The sequence below is a fragment of the Panicum virgatum genome, chromosome 7K, assembly GCF_016808335.1.
Source record: "Panicum virgatum strain AP13 chromosome 7K, P.virgatum_v5, whole genome shotgun sequence".
Classification (NCBI taxonomy): Eukaryota; Viridiplantae; Streptophyta; class Magnoliopsida; order Poales; family Poaceae; genus Panicum; species Panicum virgatum.
Window position 1 is genome coordinate 11869618 of NC_053142.1, and position 11414 is coordinate 11881031.

General features: G+C 42.5%; 1 long non-coding RNA gene across 1 annotated transcript; it reads left to right on the forward strand.

The window, feature by feature from the left end:
- Positions 1–8318: 8318 nt before the first annotated feature.
- On the forward strand, positions 8319–10148 carry LOC120639795. The gene is made up of 3 exons (XR_005661670.1): positions 8319–9168; positions 9496–9615; positions 9932–10148. It is a non-coding gene; the product is annotated as an uncharacterized LOC120639795 (long non-coding RNA).
- The last annotated feature ends 1266 nt before the right edge of the window (positions 10149–11414 follow it).

An 11414-nucleotide genomic window follows, 5' to 3' on the forward strand; every position in this document is an offset into this window, starting at 1 on the left:
TCTTCCTCCCTCTCCAAAATTATTTTACAATGTCCTTTTGTAAGGATCACCGGGTGTCCGACCCTAGAGGGGGAGGGGGTGAATAGGGTCGCTAATCGCTTTCTATCCTATGGCTCAATCTATTTGCATGAGATAAACCGTCTTCACTATCGGAGCTTCTCACCAAGAGGGGTCTCCTTCCCCGCACAAAGTGTCGTTGCCTCTCCACACCAAGTCGGAGGGTCACACGACGAGTACACAAGATGCTTGCCGCAGCAAGACTTTCACTCAAGCTAGTTCTCTCAAGAACTAAGCCTAATCAAGCACTAAGTACTCTAACAAGTGTGCTTAAGCCTATATGATGTACAATGAAGCTCTAAGGTGGTTGGAGATGTTCTTCAAGTGTAGCAGGCTTCAGCAACTCAAGCACACACCAAATGAGGCATGGGGTGGGATATATATAGCCCAACCCTCCAAACCTAGCCGTTAAGAAAAGCTGACAAATTTCCTTAGCGCCGGTTAATCTGACGCTTAGGAAAATCGTCATCGCCGGTTTAACCGGTGAGTGCATTTTCCCAGCAACTAGCCGTTACTGCTCCAACGGCTACTTGATCAATTGCACCGACGCTCTTGAATTCATCGTCGGTTTAACCAGTGTATGTAAGCTCAGAAAACCCCCAAAAATGGAGTCTCTGGACAACTGCACCGACACTTGCCTTCAGGCATCGTCGGTTCAACCGACGCTAAACCCTAGGCTCCTCTTCTGGGTCCATTGCACCGACGCCATCATTTTTTGCATCGTCGGTTCATCCGGTGCACTCTGCTGACTGAGTATTCTCTGAACTCATTGCACCGGTGTATGAAATTTTCCTCACGTCGGTTTAACCGGTGAGTGCAAATTACCTCTGTCTTGGTCCTTTCGACCTGATTTCTTCGGGGTTTTGTATCTTTTCATCCCTTGGACCTATAAGCCTGATAATGATCATCTTAACACATATATTAGTCCAAGTGTTGTGTGTGTCATCAATCGCCAAAACATTATATTGAAATATGGCATGAGATGCAATTTTCGCTACACCTTTATGATTGGTCTCGGTAATTCCATTAGATCTCTCTTAGTTTGATAATATTTCAAGTATAATGTTTTGCTAGGATTGTTTTTACCTACCAAGCTCCACATAAGCTTTCCACTTTTATATATGAGTAGAATAGGTTGAAGACAATCTAATGTAGGCTTTAGCGACTTGATGAGATGAGTGTTTCCATGATCTTTTGCAAGAGAACCTCATTTATGTTTGATATGCATTCTTTTGAAAACTCTTCACGATGAAACAAGGTAAAGATTTAAAGTTCGCTTAAGTTTGAGAGCATGGCATTTATTTATTATTGTGGCTTGTTCTTTAATTGCTAGTCAATCTTCCATAATGAAAAAGTAGCCGGTCACAACATGAACTTAAATGCTAAATACTTGAGAGAGCAATATGTCTTGTTATGTATGACTAAGTACAGAGAGGACATTGAGGGGCAACGCTGATTTCTTTATAAGCAAAGCTCCTGGACTTACTCGAGGACGAGCAAGGTTTAAGCATGGGGGGAATGTTGGCGCTCCTTAAGTACCCATTTTATCCTTTGTTTATCCTTGATAATAGAATGAATTTAATATTAAAATCACTAATTGTCCTAACCCCGGCCTAATTATTGGTCATTTTCACATTTGCACATATATTTTGGAGGAACTTCATTTTTGCAGGTTTTTGGCCTATTTTGGAGCATGAAATGACGAGGCCTGTGATCGAGCGCTAACACGGAGAAAGACGAAGGCCAGAGCCCAAAGAAAGGACCAAAGCCCATGTTGATTCGAAGCCCATTCATGCACATCCATCCTCCAAGAGAGCCCAAAGGACCAAGTCCACGAAGATGAGATCAAGATACTTCGGGATTAAGCAAAGCAAATGAAGATTTAAGGAAGGATTCCCTATCCTATCCTTTCCTCGAAGATATCTCCAAGATAACGACGTCCAAAGGGGTGCAATTGTGAAGGACATAAACTCTAAAAGATGCGAGGAGTCTACACGTGAAAGATGAGACCGAGGCGGACCCGAAAGAGGGTAGGCCGGATGGCCTAGGCCTATGAGCCAGCCGGCCTAGCCCGCTTCCGAGGCGGTTTGGCCTCCCCTTCGACCGGTGGCTTCCTCGACTCATAAATAGCTCGTACCTTATTCAACTCGCGGCATCCATCCACCCAGAACTCGACGAAAACCTAGGGCCAAGACCGGAGGGAGACGACGGCCGCCGTAAGTCTTCGAAGTTGTCTAGGAGATGGCTTAGGCAACCCCTAGCCGCCATGGCCTCCTTGCATGGTTGTGCCATGGCGGAGTTCATGAGCTAGTTGGATTCATCGATGGTGTGCACACGGCGGTGATGATCTAAACAAATCTATTATGTGAGTAATGATAATCATGTCTTCCGAATCTATTAGCGATCATGTCTCTCCTTTTTTATTTCATTCTTGCCTTGGGTGCGCTTATTCCTAGATCTATTCTCGAGATAGATTGCATGGGGTGTTCTTGTAGCTATGGTGGCTAGGAGTTCATACCGGATCTACCCAAGGGGGTTCGACATGTCTAGCGTGCTTCGGGATGCTTTTGTCCAAAGGGAGCATCGTGACAGGGCGTGGCCTGAGTAGGGGGTTCCCGAGGGGTTGGATTGGAGGTTTTGATTTAAAGATGCTATTGATTGAGATGCATGATTTATTTGCTCATTAGCTTGAACTACAACTAGATGACGATAGGCCTAGGTCATGTCTTTGGTTTTGCTATGGTTACACCTATGTTCATGGATGAGATCAATATTTACACAACACTCATATCTATCAAAGGTTTACTCTTTATGTGCAATTCATGCTTCATGTTAGGATAGATACATTAGATTAGATGGAAAACCTTAGGTAGTTCTTTGTCCGTCCATGGATTGATAAACCTTGGGGGAGTACTCTAAGGGAAAAGCTACCATGATCCGTGCGCTTGCGGTACATAAATTGGGGCGCTAAGGAGCGTCAACAGCATCATGGGCCATTGGGATGTATTTTGCATCTATCCTCGGGATGGAAAGGTTGTCATATTCGACTCCTTGTGCAACATGAACAAGAAAGGGTACAAGGATTTTGAATTCTGTCTACGATAGTAAGTGACGACAGATTCTTTTATGCACTCAAAGTGTATATTGAATTTGTTGTTGACACTAGTGGTTGGCATACAGTGCTTACAGGAAATACATGGAAGACCCCGATTGCTATGATCGGAGGTCTGAGCATAAGAAGCAGAAGCATGGCACAAAAATTGCGCATTAGGCGACAATTCCCGGTACGTATGAAGAATTGTATGTGCTACTACATCATGCATGCTATCTATGTGTTCTAATGACTATGTGTTACATGCATGCAGTGCGCCAAGCAACCTGAAGGCTCGGTCTTGTGTGGATACTATGCTTGTGCGTGCCTCGGGTCTTGCGAAGCATACAACCGAGCTGGCGGTAGCTCAAAAAATCTATAGCATGGTGGCGAAGGTCAATGGTGGACAATTCAACAATCACTCAAACAGTATCCGACATTTGTAAGGTTGTCACCGACGAATGTTGTCATGTTGATGGAAAGTTCTTCTATGCCAAGAGCGAGCTAGTGATGGAGGAGAAGTACGTGAAGCTACGCAATTGGAGAACCGACCTCGACTTGAACGACTACAAGTTACCGGACCTCTTCGAGTAGGTGCTTAGTGAACATTTGATGTGATTTTGTGAACTCAGTGTGTGACATGCATGAATGTAATTAATATATTCACTCAGTGTGTGTGTGTGTGTGTGTGTGTTTATCCTTCATACATGTATTTTCTGATTTGTATGTGCTGTCAAATTTGTTTTCAGATTCAAATTCGAAATGAAGTAAGCTTTTTTTTTTATTTTGGAAAACCTTAACTGAGGCGTGCAAATAATGACTGACTGCCTCGGTTAATATGTATTAACTGAAGCGGTTTTTTTAAACAAACTGCCTCGGTTAATACTTAATAACCGAGGCGGTTGCATTACACAAAAAATCGCCTCTGTTAAACTATTAACCAAGGTGGTTACATGACCGCCTCGGTAAAGGTCACGATTAACCATGGCCTTGTGTCCGAGATGGTTGCAAAAACCACCTCGGTTAAGCCATTATGCCCGCCTTGGTTTAGATTTCTATAGTAGTGTGCGTTCTCCTCGGGGAGCAACTTCTTTACGACACCAAGTAGTTCACCAAAGCTCTTGTCTGACCACCCATTTCTGGCCTTCAACTGCAGCAGTGACAGTGTCGTGTGCACCCTCGAGTCTCCATCGTTGCACCCTGCATACAAAGGTTTCCTTGCATCCTCTTTCAACCGCTTGAACTTCTTTATGTCCCTTTCATCGGTCAGGTCACGGCCACCCTCACGCAACATCTGGTCGAGATTGGTTTCCACTTGAGGCTCATCCGACACATTAGTCGTAGGGCCATCAAATTGAATGCCATCATCCATCACCACATTATTCCAAACATCTTCATCATCATCGTCTGCATCATCCTCCATGATTCCTTCTTCCCATGCTCGGTCCAACATGTATACCCTGCCTTGAAACACCTCCTTAGAATGTGCGAGTGGATTTTCTTCGTATCAGAAAATTTCTTCACGTTCTTGCAGTCAATGCACAGGCACGATATGAAATTTCTTTTAACGTTCTGGCATGCACGCAGAAACTCAAGGAGACCAACGAGGAACGCTAGGGTAGTTCGATCCGGAGCTTATATCCAGTCACGTGCCATCTAACAAATTTTTATGACGAAATGAATTACATTCACTAAATTTAAAGCAGTTTCTAAACAAAAATAATTTACATTCAAATATGAGATAATATTCTACAATTAATGTGAATTGTTTGTAATTTTTGTACATACAACATATTTACTATGCATTTAATAATACAATAGAATTATCTAAAGTGTACAAAAATATAGAGACATGAAATATTACTAGAAACTTTACTGTAGTTATCTCTATGCATGACATACATGTTAAAATTCCTAAACTAATTTTTGGACAATTATATTTGAATTTATTGCATTTACAACAAAACTGAAAAATTAATTATACAGCTAAAATAGAAATATAACTACATGGAAAAAATTATCCATTGCAATAGAGTTCAGTTCCAGGTATCTAACAAAATTGGATTTGAAATTTTTGGATACTCCTATGAATTTCTACACATTTTACCAATTTTCTAGAAATTTTGACCTATTTTCTCAACGAATACTTTTCTCACTCACCCCTCCCATACCCTCTCTATCTCACTGTCTCTATCTTGCGGGTCTAGGGCCAGCTACAGAATGGTGGCTACAGTACCACCAGTGGCGAGGTTGCCAGGGACAGTGAGTGGCACGAGGAGGATCACCGCGACGAGGCGCACCTCGTGACATAGAAGGCGTGGCACGAACGGCGCAGCTATCGCGAGCCGGTGGTGTGCGGCGGCGCGGAGGATGGCGATGACGCAACCACGGTGATGCTGGTGGTGAGGCCGGCGTGACGGCGAAGGTGTTCCGCCGGCGGCGACGGTGGTGGCGGGGTGGTGGTCGTAGCGGTGGTGACATGCGAGGAATGGCCCCAAATACCACGACTTCCCGTAGGGCCCCTCGGAGGACCCAGGCTACGAGCAGCAGGACTACCCAGAGTAGGCACAGGGATCCCGTGTTGAGGGTGGAGTATCCCGTGTTGAGGGTGGAGTGTTGACTTGCCTGTATGGAGAAACTTGCTCTGGTCAACCCTAAGGACTTAGTAGTTGACCCCTGTCTCCTAGGTTCTGTAAGCATGCACACTACAAGTCACGATTGAGTGTGGACTTCTTGGACTAGAGCGGATCTTCTGGTCATCACTACAGGAAAAGCAGGGTGCAGTGATTAGGAGAGGTCTGGCTCTAAGGTGGAGGTAGGCTTTGTGCCATGTCTTGGCCATATCTTTGTGAGGCAGATAGATCTCGACACAAGTCCGGAGCATGTGGTGCTTTCCAACCTGGAGGGTAGTGACCCGGAAGGAGTCCACTAGTTTGACGAGGGAGTGTCTTCTGATATCATCTGATGGGTCGGCGAGGTGATGCTTCTTGTGGGTACAGATGTATAACCCCTACTGGGTGGAAAATTAAGTATTTCGCCGTGTCCTCGGTCATGGACATCCATTGGAGAAAGCAGCCCACACTAGTGTTTCCTCTTCCCTTCTATTTGTCTGTTACTTCCGGCCTAGATTTGTGATTAGCGGGACGCTGAGATAGCGTGGAGTGTGAGTCTCCGGCTAACTATACTGGAAAAACAACCCCCTCCCCCCTTGTGATGAAAAACTTGATTTGGTTTCTAACATAGGGATAACTGCTATTTTCGCAAAATAGCCCTTATCTATCCTTGAAATTCCCCAGACTCAAACTCCTTGGTTACTACAGCGCTGAAAGTGGAGGAGTATTGCTGGGTGCGCCTTCGCGTGCTCATTATACCTACGTGCTTTCAGTTGATGACTACGGGGACAACTTCGATGATGGATTGGCCTGAGGCTACGGATCATTCTGCACTTAGTCTTTGCCCATCGGATGAGTTCCCAGCTTCCATCTTCATGCTGCATTTTCATTTTCTGATTCAGTCCAGTGGACTTGTACTGGCTTATGCCCCTGTTATGTAATAAATACTCTGATATGAGATGTACTTTTATTTAATTCATGGTATGAAAATGATGTATGCGATAGCTCGACTATCCTGAGACTATCGCAGATGTACAAAGGAATGATATTTGGCAGCACAAATGTTGGTCCGTTTCATAGATTTTATTATGTAAATAAAACTCTGATGGGCTACAAACTAGTAGTAGTTTCTGGGACTACCCTAATGAAGCAACTTTTATAAGGTGTCATGTACATATGTAGCGTTTATTATTGGAATGTGCATGATTGAATTATACTTTTATGACTATGACAGTTTATGATGAGATTTATGTTTATATAAATTTGTCTATGGATTGAATGTTCTTTTAGATGAAATATGTTTTCTATGTATTGAATCCAATTTGAAAATTAAATATGATTCAAATTTGAATGCAAAATTAAAATTAAATATTCAAATTATATATAGTGTTTCTAGCTTCACGTTGTGTCTCGAACTGATGTCAGCTATAGCGCTTCTACCCTCATGTGGTGCCTCAAATAGACGTTATATATAGTGTTTCTACCGTGTCCAATCGATGTTAGACATACTGTTTCTACCCTCACCTGATGTTTGCAACTATTTCTATAAATCAATTTACATTATCGGTTCTACTACCGATCAAGGTTTCTAACCAGCAAGGATTCAAAACCCACAACCGTTACACTGCTGCTCCAAAGGTGATCAACCGAGCACAACCCGATTGAATTTCCTGCAAGCGAATTGAAGAACACAAGCAAAAATAATAAGAACACAATCTGAAATTGCAGATGTAAATGAGGAAAAATAGGATAATAAAAGGTTCAAGCTCTGAACATGAAAGGACTAATATAATCGCCACAGTCGAGTAGAACAAGAACAAGGGCCCTATATCACTGTAAAAGTACTAATCGATACAGTTACAATAAACGATTCAGTTTATTGGCTGGATCTGCCTTGACGCCGGGTTCCTCTGTCTGGGCGACATGGAGCGGCCCTCACCTTTCCGGCGGCGCTGGCGCGGCCTCCTGCATCGCCGCTCGTTTGCGAGGAGGTGCTGGCCGGACGCGCAGCAGGCCGGCGTAGCTTTTGTGCCATGCTGGCATGAGGGCCGGCGGCGGCGCAGCCATTGATACGCTGCGCTGCGACAGTCGGCGCCCACCCACCAGTTCCTGTGCAGGTAAACGCAGAGGAGAAGCAGTTATTCGTGTCGATATCTCCTTGTGAGAGGGACGTGTGCCGATTGCTTATTGCTTCTTGAATATGCCTGTCATTTGAGAGATTTCTACTTCTGTGATTTATGATCATTGGAACCATGATAGGTTACTGCTTAGGAGAGTAACTAACTGTTTTATTTATGATCAACTCATTATTTTTTTAGCAGTGGATTTGGCCAACTAAGTACATATCTAGAAATATAAAAGAGCTCTTTTCTATCGCAGATTCACTTATACATGCTTCGTAACCAGATAATATGAGAATATATATTACCAGAATAATAGGTATTACAACTTCATAGGGTGTCATGCTTCCTGATATCCATGTTTCATATGTCATGTTTGTCAAACAATACTAACATATGGTGAATTTTTATTTGTAGAGAGAGAGAGGGAGCGGGGATTTCATGTTGGCAGTAACTGTTAATATGTTGATGCAGATCTTTTTTAAGTCTGCCATGAGTTAACTTTGTCTTGGTACAATTTTGGTGCTTCAGATTTGTAACTTGTTACTTGTTATCACAATCTACTTGGTTTTGTTTGTTTTGAGTTAAGGTCAAGAACATGGGTGGCGTATCAATGGTCTAATCTTGTGTGAATCGGGTCCTCAACTGTATGTTGCTGCTGCTGCTCTACGGGCGTCGTGCACATGGAGGCGCTGGCCGGTCGGTCGTGGCACCGGTGTCCAGCGCCTGCCCATGGTGCCTCTCAGTAGACAATTAATTTGTTTTATACAGGAAATCGAATTAATAAGCAGCAAGATTTTTATTTCTGAAGAAACTTCGCTAGCGCACTTGTCCATATAGTATAGTGTTTTTGTGTGTTGCAAGCCTGCAACTGCTAATATTGGTTGTTTCTCTGTTGTTGTCTTGTTTATTCTGAAGTTGTGAACATAAACTCAACCAGTTCTATTTTGTCAGTTCTATTAATTGCATTTCAGTCCATCTGAAGTCTTTGACTAACTTTACCTGTCTTTTCCAGGATGATTTTTTTTGCCAAGAACTTAACACCACTTGATTATATTTACTAGCACAAGTGCATGGCAGAAGTTCCAGTTTCGCCTCTCTTAATTTCTACTCTTCTCTCTTATTAGTTATTACTGTTGCTGGCATACAATGTAAGCCTCCCTCCCTGTGTCCAGGACTCCAGGTACATTCAGGTGGCAAGGTAGAGTTGAAGAGGAGAGGAAGCTTGCACTAGACAGACATGTAAAGAGCTTACATCTGAAGAGGAGAGGAAGCTTGCACTGGCAAGGTAAGATTCAACGCACCAATTTTCCAGCTCTACCTGGTCAGGTGATTTTCTTTAGGTTGTTGAAATGGTCCTCATCGTAGTGAAGTATAGATACTTTCAAATTGTTTTTCATGTGGAGGTAAATGCTGATACATATAGTTGGGACTTGGTTGTTATAATTTCAGCCAATGGAAGTGTCATCATGATATGTGTTTCTACAAAAGTTTAATGATGGCTCATTGTTTGTTAAATTCTTGCTGGTTCATTCAAACTAGATGTTCCTTGTCCTATAACTCTTTAGCATGTGAAAAATGATGGCATAACTTGCTTGGATGGGTTCAAGAGCAGGGTTTCTTGCAGGTAAGAGCCCGAAGGGAGTGAATATTAATGATCCTGGAACAAGCAGTTTGCAGTGTCAACCCAGCAGCTAATGGAGGCACTACTGGTTCACCATTCTCCTTGGTCGAGGTAGAAAACTCTATTGTGTGATTGTTTTTTATGTTAACCTCCTTGCCTTTTTCTTTTGTCATCACCACCATGAATCACAAGGATGTAGAATTACAACATCCGTTTGATTTTCTGGTTATACAATCTTTGTTTCTTGCATATCTCAGTTAGCAAAAAAAGAAATGCTGTATTATACCTCTCATATATTGTGATGATGACACTGCCAATTGTGGCTAACTTGAGGCATTTCAATTTTCAAACGAAATTACTTTACCTGCACATAAAAGAAAACGTTGTTTTCTGTTATGATCTCTAAACTGATTTCGATCACGCGCAGGGGCGGTGCACACGGCTGCGGAATCCTGCAGGTGGTGGCAGTTGGGGACTGCGCGAGGGAGGCGAAGAGAGCAGATGCGGATGGAGCGTGGGGATGAATGTGGTTGTGTAGCAATAGTTTGGCCTAGAACAATGTAATGGCTTTGTATGTCTGAAATTTATCCGTAGCGTTAACACGAGCACACTTACATATAAATATTACATGTGTTGTTTTTTTTACCCTTAGCGTTAGCATGGGCCAACTTACTAGTGCCCCTATAAAAGGCCAAGCTCGGCCTCTGCTTGTGCCCGAGACCATCCACGCACGCCATTGCCGCCGCTGCCGACCAGACCGGCCGCCGGCCCCTTCTCTACGCTGGCGAGCCGCCTCTAGCCGTCCCAACCCACACCGAGCACACCACGAGGTAGCTCGCGAGCTCCTCTTGCTCCTCCCCCCTCTTTCCCCTCGCCGCCGGCGACCAGAGTCGCCGGATTTTGGCCGGCCAGGCCTGCCCCTCCACCAAACTCCAGCCAAGGGCTTTATCTGTGAAGCTTTTAAATCTTTCCAGGGACCTATTTGTGATATCTTATCTCATGTTTTAAAATCCTTTTCAGTGAGTTTATAAATTTGTTTAAAAATTGTAGAAAAATTAGAAAAATACAAACTCAACTGTTCTGAGTTCCTTGTGACTAGATCTACAACTTTTGTTACATGCACTTTTTCATTTTCTCACTTGTTTTTAATCTAGATTAAATGCAACTTTATTTCGCATTTAATTAGATCTCAAGTTCTGTTCATGATCTGGTAGCAATTTTTGGCCAGAGTGCTACAAGCTAGAAGTTTAGCTTTGTAAAAAAAATTCATAGACAGTGGACATGTCTAGCTATAGGTTTAATTAAATCTTGATGTATGCCTATGTTAGATAGGTTTGTTAATTACATTTTCTCTACTGTGTTCCAAGAGTTTAATTTTTACAATACCTCACGCCAAGTTACCATAGAAAAATTTTGGAAATTTTTGGTTAAGTCAAACTGATCCAACTAATTTATGGTAGGAAGAAATGTACTAAATCATGAAAAATAGTTTCTCTGCAGGGAAAAATCTAATATTTTTACTAGAGCTTGTCTTTGAGTACATAATCATTTTAGTAAGTTTTGAGCCCTCTGGAACTTAGTATAAATGTCTGTGGAAATTTATCTTGGTCCATGCAGCTATATCATGTTTTATTTTTCATGCCTTATATATAGCTGAGTTAAATCTGAAAAATTTACAGTAAGCTAATCTTAGGATCATAAACACTCAGTTAAAGTTTCATTACCATTACTTGCATGGTTTGGTCTGTACAATTTATTTATTTTTCTAGAAGTAGTTGTTTACTTTATTTTTCATGGTTAATCTGCTACATGAAATTATCTGAAATTTTTGCAGTAGGCTGTTCATTAAGTTTTTAACCTTGTGTAAAAATATCATGACCAGTGGATATAGGCAACTGTATTTGTAGTAT